This window comes from Phyllobates terribilis, unplaced genomic scaffold (genome assembly GCF_046119375.1).
Source record: "Phyllobates terribilis strain yellow unplaced genomic scaffold, ASM4611937v1 Scaffold_9__5_contigs__length_417890890, whole genome shotgun sequence".
Lineage (NCBI taxonomy): Eukaryota > Metazoa > Chordata > Amphibia > Anura > Dendrobatidae > Phyllobates > Phyllobates terribilis.
The window spans coordinates 376,604,148-376,616,678 of NW_027362769.1; positions in this window are offsets into that span (position 1 = coordinate 376,604,148).

Sequence of the window (12,531 nt, forward strand, 5' to 3'; positions counted from 1 at the left end):
GATAGACACGGCGTCTGTGGTCATATCCGAGTGCTATAACATAAGCATGGGCCACCATGGAGGTCGGGGTGTGAGAACAGTGAGGTGCGGGGGACGCGGTGACTGGATCGTGCTGGGATCATTGTGTGACCGGCGGGATTTAGTCTCTGCTGCTGCCTCTGTTTCTGTTGTTTGGCTTAAGCGGTGATGTCACATTTACGGTGCTGCAGGCGATCACTGAGCCACTACAATAGGGCACTACATGAGGAGTATCGCTACACGCCAGTACCCCACTATAGAATATCGGGGCACTTTGCAGTTAGGAGTACCGCCTGTATACTGTACATCGTCCTCTGCTATACGTGACCTTGTTGTCCCCGCATCAGACTCTTCTCCGGTGTTGTAAGACTAATGATTTATAAATGGCCTATTGTTGCTCCGCACTTTTCCCATCAATACTGGAGGTAACACTGCAAAAACAGCGTGAAAACCACCGGCGGCTCAGAAGATGAGGGTGTCTGCCCAGAGCGTCCACAGGGTGTCTGCCCAGGGCGTCCGCAGGGCATCCGCAGGAAGTCCGCAGGGTGTCTGCCCAGAGCGTCCGCAGGGTGTCTGCCCAGGGCGTCCGCAAGGCATCCGCAGGAAGTCCGCAGGGTGTCCGCAGGGTGTCTGCCCAGAGCGTCCGCAAGGTGTCTGCCCAGGGTGTCCGTAGGGCATCCGCAGGAAGTCCGCAGGGTGTCTGCCCAGGGTGTCCGTAGGGCATCCGCAGGAAGTCCGCAGGGTGTCTGCCCAAGCATACGCAGGGTGTCCGCAGGGTGTCCACAGGGTGTCTGCCAAGAGCGTCCACAGGGTGTCCGCAGGGAGTCTGCAGAGTCTCTGCCCAGAGTGTCCGCAGGGTGTCTGCCCAGAGCGTCCACAGGGTGTCTGCCCAGAGGCTCCGAAGGGTGTCTGCCCAGAGCCTCCGCAGGGTGTCTGCCCAGAGCCTCCGCAGGGTATCTGCCCAGAGCCTCCGCAGGGTGTCTGCCCAGAGCCTCCGCAGGGTGTCTGCCCAGAGCCTCTGCAGGGTGTCTGCCCAGAGCGTCCACAGGGTGTCTGCCCAGAGCCTCCGCAGGGTGTCTGCCCAGAGCCTCCGCAGGGTGTCTGCCCAGAGCCTCCGCAGGGTGTCTGCCCAGAGCCTCTGCAGGGTGTCTGCCCAGAGCGTCCACAGGGTGTCTGCCCAGAGCCTCCGCAGGGTGTCTGCCCAGAGCCTCCGCAGGGTGAGCTTTGTACATGGCAGATCGGAGATCCCAGCTTTGGTCGGAAGATCTGCTCCCAAGGTCCGGGAAGAACCTCACAAGGTGAGTGCACCAGATATTCATCTGCAGTCCATTGGCAGATCCATAAATTGCAAAGACCCGTCACACGTGGTGAGATGGTGTAGGACTTTCCAATTGATTTGTAGCCATGTTTGCCGCCTTATGTTGCCTATGTGAGGGGCTGTAATCCCCCCTAGAAACAAGTATTCCAGAGGGACAATATGGTATCTGGCTGAGCATGGCATGGGGTCCTGAGGGGTGTGGGATTTGTATGGTGGCACAGGGGCCATTATGATGTGGCACCAATGGCCTGGGAATCCAAAGTCCGCACCCCATAAATACTGACCAAACCAAAAGGAAGCCGCGCTTTCTCTAGTACTTTCCGAAATGCATTGGTTGGGTTGTATCATTTAGGCCCCCTCCTGGCACTGTTATTTGGTATTTGGGCACGGTATGATGGTCACATTCATGTTTAATTGTACATCAAGTGCTATAGTTATAAAAGAACATCTATAGATAGGGGTCCGGCTGCCAAGACCCTCACTAATCTAAAAAAGGGACTTGTGTGAAAGGAGAGGTACTGAGCATGTGCGACCATCCATCAGTGAATGGAGCAGTGGTCGCACATGCTCACTATTGCTCCATCTACAGAGGGGTCTTTGGACCCCCTATTCTTCATGTCGGTGGTCAGACCCATAAATTTATCACCTATACTGTGGATAGGGCATATATGTTGTTTATGGGACAACCCCTTTAAGAGGAACCAATAAGAATGAAGACTGATATTAACAGTAGATCCCATCAGAATCCTGAGATCCAAACCTGTGGATCATGTAATGTGTGTGTGTCTGATGGCTGGAAAAAAAGGAAAGATCAGACATATTGAATGTCAACATGCCTGATCCTTTTGTTCTCACAGGAGATAACATGTTTGGTAGCCCCTAATATTAATATCACAGCCATGCTTACTTAGCCCACCCCAATATGGACCGCGGCCATCAGTATGAACCACTGACGGCCGAAAGAGCCAAAGTCTGTCTTTATTCTGAGCCTATCTGTGTGCAGTGCAGCACATTATGGAGCTCTGTCTCTTTAACTCCCCGGTCAAAACCCCAGAAGCCTCAAAAGAGAGAGAAACCGCAGTCAATGTAGCTGTGACCTGAGTCCTGAACCTCAGCGACATACAGGGAAATGTCCCACGGGAAGAGCCCAGACGTGCAGCTGCTGCAGGGACTCCGCCGTCTCCCCCTCCACACTACAAGTCACAGCAGAACATGTGCAATAATAAATAATAATATGTTATTCCTTATCATTGGCCATCACATGCCATATTCAGGGGGCGGCTCCCCCTACAGGGGGGCTCTAGTTTTCCTAAATAAAACAAATTAATAAAATAAGTTTAGCAACTTTTTCGAATTCTCTGCAAGTAAATGTCTCTCCAGATCAGGACACACAGCGGTTTAATGTCAGTGAATTGGAGCTGGTCTGGTTCACACAAAAAGCACCAAACCCGCGGTGCAGACAATGCTCTGTGAGCTAAAGAGATCCATCAATGGCAACTGTGCAAATCTGTCTGCTGCTTTGTTACAATGTATCAGTCTGGAAATGTCACAGAGCAAAATCCACAACGGATACAACTGTATCTGAGCTTCTGAGAGCAGGAATAGGGATGGAGGGAGTAATGGATGGAAAGGAGGGATATCAGTCACTGACAGCAAGATAGATAGATAATAGATGGATAATAGATAATAGATGATAGATAATAGATAGATAATTGATAGATAATAGATAGATGATAGATAGATGATAGATAATAGATGATAGATAATAGATATATATATAGATAGATGATAGATGGATAATAGATAGATAATAGATAGATAATAGATGATAGATAGATAATAGATAGATGATAGATAGATAGATAATAGATGATAGATAGATGATAGATAGATAATAGATAGATAGATAGATAATAGATGATATATAGATAATAGATAGATAATAGATAGATGATAGATGGATAATAGATAGATAGATAGATAATAGATAGATAATAGATAGATAGATAATAGATAGATAGATAGATGATAGATAATAGATAGATAATAGATGATAGATCATAGATAGATGATAGATAGATAATAGACAGATAGATAATAGATAGATAATAGATAGATGATAGATAGATAATAGATATATAATAGATAATCGATAGATGATAGATAATAGATAGATGATAAATAACAGATAGATAATAGATAGATGGATAGATGATAGATAGATGATAGATAATAAATAGATAATAGATAGATAATAGATAGATAGATAATAGATAGATAATAGATAGATGATAGATAGATAATAGATAGATGATAGATAATCGATAGATAATAGATAGATAATAGATAGATAATAGATAGAAAATAGATAATAGATAATCGATAGATAATAGATAGATAATAGATAGATAATCGATAGATGATAGATGATAGATAGATAATAGATAAATCGATAGATGATAGATAGATAATAGATAATATATAGATAATAGATACAGTAGATAATAGATAGATAACAGATAGATGATAGATAGATAATAGATAATATATAGACAATAGATAGATGATAGATAGATAATAGATAATATATAGATAATAGATACAGTAGATAATAGATAGATAACAGATAGATGATAGATAGATAGTAGATAGATATGAGGTGGATGGGAATGCAGTAGGACTCAGTGCAGAATACAAGGAGTCACAGAAACACAGGACAATTGTCAGATTTGCTTTATAATTTGCAGCATTTTACACTTTTACAAAACGGATCAACAAATTTACCATCACTTATTACAACAAAAAGCAATCATGTCCAGATTATATCGAGGGGCTACCTCATGTGCTCCATAATTACTGAATTTGCTGCCTTGTTCTCCAGTGTCTGATCCCCCTATCTTGTTATTCCCTCCATTGCATTAGTTTTGTTCACAGCAAGACGTCACCTCGGTCCGGTATAAAACATTCACTCATTAAACATTTCACCTTTTACTTTAGTAGTTTTTGTTTTTTTGGTTTTTTACTATTTTAAGGCAGATATTGGGGTGACCCAGGGTCAGCAGCTTAGAGGGAGACACTGCTGTCTTCTAAGGACAATAGATGGTATTTGATGTCTTCCTAGTGAATGACATCCCCCAGCCTGGAGAACTCGGAATCATGGCCCCTTTTTGCTCATTGATTGCATAGCTCCTGAATATAGGATCCGACCAGAGGAAGTTAAGCACCGGATGGTCATTGGACAAGAAGAAGGTGGCTGTCGTCCCCCTTATCCCCGAGCCCCTATGACCCTATGAGTGCAATATGTCTGCCCCATGTAGGAAGCCAGTATATAGCCAACATGAGTAGTGGCCCCTTCTCCGTGGGCCCCATAGCAGCTTCATGGGCCTTATGCTAATTAGTGTATTAAGGCGGGTCCAAAGAAGGATCCGCCCATGAGCAAGTTCACCATGTACCGCTCAGTGAACAAGAAGGAAGCCCCAATCCCTGCAATAGGCGACCCCCCCATTTTATTTCTGCCGGATTTTATGCCCCCAGACCCACACGTCAGCGCTGTCTCTGTGCCGCCACATAGTGCGTCCTCCCCACAAGCATTTACATATTTAAATAAACAGTTTAAGGGAACGGTAAACAATCCCATAGTTTGTACATTTTGTGGATTTCTGTGTGTTTTAAGAGTTACCCAACAAAATCTGGAAAGAAAACGCACTAAATAGAATTTTCTTTTTAATTGCTTGCAGCTTTGTGTAATTATGGGCTCAGCTGTAATTGAAATCAAATGCGTCCAACATTTCTGGAAGGGACATTACTGTTACTGTACAGTAAGGGGGCCCTCGCATGTTACCCCACCATGTACTACACCCGAAATATCAGCGAGGAGCCGCAGACAAAACCGAAGGCAGCACTGATCTAATACTAGCAACGATAGATAATAGATAGATAGATAATAGAAATAGATAGATATTGGATAGTAGATAGAAGGATAGATAGGTAATAGATATAGATAGATGGATAGATAGATAGATAGAACAGATAGATAGATAAATAGATATATGATAGATAGATAGAAGGAAAGATAAATAGATAGATAGATAGATAGATAGATAGACAGAAGTTACAGGGTACAGTAATGGGACCAAACTTACCCCACTCACTCCAATAGATAGATAAATATATAGGAGTTACAGGGTACAGTAATGGGGACCAAACTTACCCCACTTACTCTGATAGAAAGATAGGAGATAGATAGACAGAAGGAGAGATAGATGGATAGATATATAGATAGATAGATAGGAGATAGATAGATGATAGATAGATATATAGATAGAGAGATAGATGTATAGATATGTAAAAAGAAAGCGCAGAAGCACTCCATTATGGCCAAGATACATAAAGACAATAAAAAAATTTGATCTAAACTGTGTTATTACTCAGTAAGCTTTACTTACAAAAAATGGAGGTTCTTAGCGCATAAATTGGCCAATTCATGTGTGCCCATCAACCGCTGCAAGGTGACCTTCCATCTGATGGGTACTACTCTGCCTACATGCCTCTCTTGTGCTACTAGCCTACAACTTTGGACAAAACATGTCACTTCTGGGCTAAAACACCTACAATTTAAATGGGCTGGTAGAATAGAATATACATCACCTGCTGGTTAAATGGGACAGCAGGTGATGTATATTCTGTTCTACTAGCCCATTTAAATTGTAGGTGTGTTAGCCCAGTAATGACATATTTTGTCCAAAGTTGTAGGCTTGTAGCCCAAGAGAGGCATGTAGGCAGAGTAGTACCCATCAGACGGGAATTCACCTTGCAGCGGTTGATGGGCACACATGAATTGGCCAATTTATGCGCTAAGAACCTCCATTTTTTGTAAGTAAAGCTTACTGAGTAATAACACAGTTTAGATCAAATGTTTTTATTGTCTTTATGTATCTTGGCCATAATGGAGTGCTGCTGCGCTTTCTTTTCACATGTACTGTGCAGTTTCTGCAGCTAGCACCTGTTCACACTTAGGATGTGCTGGTCAGTTTTCTTATTACATAGATGTATAGATAGATACATAGATCGATTGAAGGATAGATTGAAGGAGAGGAAAATGGATAGATAGATGGATAGATAGATAGATAGGAGTTACAGGGTACAGTAATGAGGACGAAACTTACCCCATTCACTCCAATAGTACAGTAAGGAGGCCCCCGCATGTTACCCCACCATGTACTACACCTGAAACATCAGTGAGGAGCCGCAGACAGAACCGAACACAGCACTGAAAGTTACAGGGTACAGTAATGGGGACCAAACTTACCCCACTCACTCCAATAGATCGATAAATAGATAGGAGTTACAAGGTACCGTAATGGGGACCAAACTTACCCCACTTACTCCGATAGATACATAGGAGATAGATCGACAGACAGAAGGAGAGATAGATGTATAGATAATAGATAGATAGGAGATAGATAGATATATAGATAGAGAGATAGATATATAGATAGATAGAATGATAGATTGAAGGAGAGGTAAATGGATAGATAGGAGTTACAAGGTACAGTAATTGGGACCAAACTTACCCCATTCACTCCAAGAGATAGATAGAAGGAGAGATAGATGGATAGATACATAGATAGATAGATAGACAGATAGATAGATAATGGATAGTTATAGATATTGTGCATATTTGTGGTGGCCTCGTTCCTTGCAGTATGTGGTGCTGCTATCATCATACATTAGGTACAGGACCATATACCATTCCCCCTGCATCCCCCATGTAATACACAGGAAGATCGTGCACCATTCTGGCTCCATGTGACCCCGCTGATAGGGACTGACTATCCTGTAAATCCGGAATCTCCTCATTCCCACAATAGTGACAGTGACACAGCGCAGATTCCGTCTGATTTTCACAGGATTGATCTCCGCAGGTGTCTCCCTCTTCTGCCTCAAAATTTAACCAGACCGCTCAATAAATCCAGGGATTTTTCTCATGACTTGTTCTGTGCAATCAATAGATACAGCCATGTGTTTTCAAACACGGATCAATCTCCAGGAGGAAGAAAAGAAACCACATTACCATCCCCCTTACTATCTAGGATTTCTTGTGACAACTTGTGACCTATGTGATCTGACTGACAGCTCTGAATCCCCTGCATAGACCATGATAACCTTCTCACTGAGTGCAGCCACTACTAGGCGGAGCCCACTGCATACAGTTTTATTATTGAGTTCAATGTATAAATTGTATGCAGTTACCTCCAAAGCTCCCTCTAGTGGTAACTGCAGGTAAATAGTACAGGCCCACTGTCATTTGGTCTTTAGGATTAATGAATAGTGTTGAGCGATACCTTCCGATATCGGGAAATATCAGATCGGATTGGATCGGACCGATACCGAAAAAGTATCGGATATCGCCGATTCCGATACCGGAAACCAATGCAAGTCAATGGGACATAAATATCGGAATTAAAATAAACCCTTTCTTTCCTTGTAGGTTATTTCTACATGAAGGAAAACAACTAAGAATAATGTAGAATGTATTGGGGGAGGTGGGGGAGACAATAAAGGCATAGAGGTTTAGCCCAGTCAAATGGAATAGCAGGAATTACTATTTTTTATTATGTTCTGAGTTACGGAAATATTAACTATGTTAAGTATTTTTATATTTTGTCAGATATTTATGTTTCACTACTTCCATGCTCTTCACCTTCTTTTTTACTTCTCCCACACTTTCTCCTTCATCATCCTCAGCATCTTTTTCATCCACTTCTTCTTCACCTTCTTCTTCTTCACCTTCTTCGTATTATTCTTTTTTTTACATTCTTCATATTCTACTTCTTCATCTTCTTCATATTCTTCTTCTTCATCATATTCTTATTTGTGACAGGCATTCCTGTAGTTGTTATCTATAAAAGGTTGGACATTACACCTTTCGTTCTGCCCGTCACAAAAGATTTACAACAGGATTTGTCCGCGTTCAGTTTGGCCTGCAGCAGCAGGTCTTTTCCAGGGGCACCACGAGGAGGAACGGACTCACCCCCATACACTGCTTAGTCATCTTCTGCTTATAATTTAGATATTATCTTTTGCTCTGATTTTTAGTCTTATGCTTAATGTTCTTCCGCTTTTTGTTCTGCAGCTTCTTGTATTTCTGCTTCTTGGTTTTCTGTCTCTTGTTCTTCTGTATCTTGGTGCTTGTCTTCTCTTCTTTGTCTTCTTGGTCAACTTCTTCAGGGTCATCTTCTTGGTCTTCTTCGGGGTGGTCTTCAGGGTCGTCGTCTTCGGGGGTCCTCGTCTTCGGGGTCCTCGTCTTCTTCGGGTTGGTCTTCTGGGTCCTCGTCTTCGGGGTCCTCGTCTTCTTCGGGGTGGTCTTCAGGGTCCTCGTCTTCTTCGGGGTGGTCTTCAGGGTCCTCGTCTTCTTCGGGGTGGTCTTCAGGGTCCTCGTCTTCAGGGTCATTGTCTTCGGGGTCCTCGTCTTCTTAGGGTTGGTCTTCAGGGTCCTCGTCTTCAGGGTCCTCGTCAGGGAGATCCAGAGTGATTACCAAGAACCATTTCAAAAAGCTTGAACTTGGAAATGTAGCAGAAGGTACAAGAAAGCTGAGGAACTACCGAGGACCAGCTGACGGTACTGGAACCCGGATGGGTAGCAGAAGGTACAAGAGCCAATGGAACTACCGAGGACCAGCTGATGTTACTGGAACTCGGTTACTAAGCAGGAGGTACCTGTGCCAGAAAGCACTACCAAGGACCAGCAGACGTTGGTGGAACTTGGATACCGAGAAGGAGGCACCTAATCCAAAGGCACTGCCGAGAACCAGCTGACGGTACTGGAACCCGGATGGGTAGCAGAAGGTACCCATGTAAAAAAAAGTTCAAGGCCGCGAGCCGGCCGCAGTTACCAAAACCCACAGTCCTACAGGGGGTGCTTGTCCTATTGGCACTATGGAACCAGCCTTCATTGCCAGATCCCGCAGCTCACATAGGAGTCACTTAAACTGCAGGCACCATAGAGTCGGCTAACCCGACCGCAACACGACAGGACAACGCATTGGAGGCAAAGTGACGTTGACACTACCCGGAAACAGCTGGCATGCTGGAACCAGGCTGGGCAGGAGGGAGTACCCGTGCCAAAGACACTGCCGAGAACCAGCTGACGGTACTGGAACCCGGATGGGTAGCAGAAGATACAAGAGCAAATGGAACTACCGAGGACCAGCTGACGGTACTGGAACCCGGATGGGTAGCAGAAGGTACAAGAGCCAATGGAACTACCGAGGACCAGCTGATGTTACTGGAACTCGGTTACTAAGCAGGAGGTACCTGTGCCAGAAAGCACTACCAAGGACCAGCAGACGTTGGTGGAACTTGGATACCGAGAAGGAGGCACCTAATCCAAAGGCACTGCCGAGAACCAGCTGACGGTACTGGAACCCGGATGGGTAGCAGAAGGTACCCATGTAAAAAAAAGTTCAAGGCCGCGAGCCGGCCGCAGTTACCAAAACCCACAGTCCTACAGGGGGTGCTTGTCCTATTGGCACTATGGAACCAGCCTTCATTGCCAGATCCCGCAGCCCACATAGGAGTCACCTAAACTGCAGGCACCATAGAGTCGGCTAACCCGACCGCAACACGACAGGACAACGCATTGGAGGCAAAGTGACGTTGACACTACCCGGAAACAGCTGGCGTGCTGGAACCAGGCTGGGCAGGAGGGAGTACCCGTGCCAAAGACACTGCCGAGAACCAGCTGACGGTACTGGAACCCGGATGGGTAGCAGAAGATACAAGAGCAAATGGAACTACCGAGGACCAGCTGACGGTACTGGAACCCGGATGGGTAGCAGAAGGTACAAGAGCCAATGGAACTGCCGAGAACCAGCTGGCGGTGCTGGAGCCCAGGGTAAATACTAAAAACAGAGGAGCCAGAGGTGTATTTGGAGGAGGTTTTAAATCCGTAGTACAGTGGATGTGGACAAAGCAGGAGAATTTGCCGGACACACAGCTGGGGATCAGCTGACGTTACTGAACCCCAATAACACTGGAGCAAGCGTTGACTGTGCAGACGGCACTTCTGAGCAGCAACTAGCGGTATTGGAGCCCAGGGTAAATACTAAAAACGGAGGAGCCAGAGGTGTAATTGGAGCAAGTTTTAAATAAGTAGCACAGTGAATATGGACAGAGCAGGAGAAATTGCCGTGAACACAGCAGGGGAACAGCTGACGTTACCGAACCCCAATAACACCGCAGCAAGTGTTGACTGTGCAGACGGCACTTCCGAGCGCCAACTGGCGGTGCTGGAGCCCAGGGATAAGAATGAAAACAGAGGAGCCAGAGGTGTAATTGGAGCAACTTTAAAATGTGTAGTACAGTGGATGTGGACAAAGCAGGAGAAATTGCCGTCCGTACAGCAGGGGAACAGCTGACGTTACCGAACCCCAATAACACGGCAGCAAGTGTTGACTGTGCAGACAGCACTTCCGAGCGCCAACTGGCGGTGCTGGAGCCCAGGGATAAGAATAAAAATAGAGAGGAGCCAGAGGTGTAATTGGAGCAAGTTTTAAATAAGTAGCACAGTGAATATGGACAGAGCAGGAGAAATTGCCGTGAACACAGCAGGGGAACAGCTGACGTTACCGAACCCCAATAACACCGCAGCAAGTGTTGACTGTGCAGACGGCACTTCCGAGCGCCAACTGGCGGTGTTGGAGCTCAGGGATAATACTGAAAACAGAGGAGCCAGAGGTGTATTTGGAGGAGGTTTTAAATCAGTAGTACAGTGGATGTGGACAGAGCAGGAGAAATTGCCGTCCGCACAGCAGGGGAACAGCTGACGTTACTGAACCCCAATAACACGGCAGCAAGTGTTGACTGTGCAGACGGCACTTCCGAGCGCCAACTGGCGGTGTTGGAGCTCAGGGATTACAGTTCAGGTGGTAGAAACATGAACAGAACAGGAGACCTGGATACTGTTGCCAACCAATTATTTATTCTGGAAGAGGACTGGCAAATTCATGAGAGATCCAGGCCTTGTTCATTTTGAGAAAAGTAAGCCGGTCAACGTTATCGGAGGATAGTCGCATGCGACGGTCTGTTAGTACACCACCTGCGGCACTAAAGACGCGTTCCGATAATACACTAGCAGCAGGGCAAGCCAGCACCTCCAATGCATACTGACTAAGCTCTGGCCATGTATCCAGCTTACAGACCCAAAACTTGAAGGGAGAAGAGCCGTCTGGGAGTACACTAAGAGGGCAAGACATGTAGTCTGTCACCATCTGACGGAAACGTTGCCTCCTGCTGACTGGAGCCGTCTGTGATGGTGTAGACATTTGTGGCGGCGGGGACACAAAACTTTGCCACATTTCGGCCATACTGGTCTTGCCTTGTGCTGAGGCGCTGCTTCTGCTCCCTCTTTGTGCAGAGCTTCCTCCACTGCCTCGACGCACTGAGCTGCTTTGTAAAGCACTAGCAGCACTCCTCTCGGTTGGAATGGAGAACATGATGGAATGCACCAGTGCGTCTTGGTACTCCCGCATTTTACGCTCCCGGTTCAACGGTGTTATGAGGCTTTGTAAGTTGTCCCGGTAGCGAGGATCTAGGAGGGTGGACACCCAATAATCAGCCGTGTTGAGAATGTGGGCGATGCGGCGGTCGTTTCTCAGGCACTGCAGCATGAAATCAACCATGTGCTGCAGACTGCCAACTGGCCAAGAAACGCTGTCCCCTGCTTGAGGCGTGATCTCTGCCTGCTCTGCATCACCCCACCCTCGCTCTAGATACTGACTACTAGAGCATTGTGTACCTCCCTCCTCTGGACAGATGTCTTCCTCATCCATTGACTCCTCCTCATCCTCCTCACAAAGTGTCCCCTGCCTAGGCCTTTGTGAGGAACCACGTTGCGCAGACTGTAGAGAAGCAGATGGCATTTGTGACTCCTCATCCTCCACCTCTTCCAAAACCTCGTCCCTTAGTGCTTGCAGTGTTTTTTCAAGCAGGCAGATAAGGGGGATAGTCATGCTGACTAGTGCATCATCTGCACTCGCCATCCGCGTGGAATAATCGAAGGCACGCAAAACGTGGCAAATGTCCTTCATAGAGGCCCACTCAGTGGTGGTGAAGTGTGAACGGCGCGCACTGCGACTTGTTTGCGCCTGCTGCAGCTGGTACTCCATTACTGCTGCCTGCTGCTCACACAACCT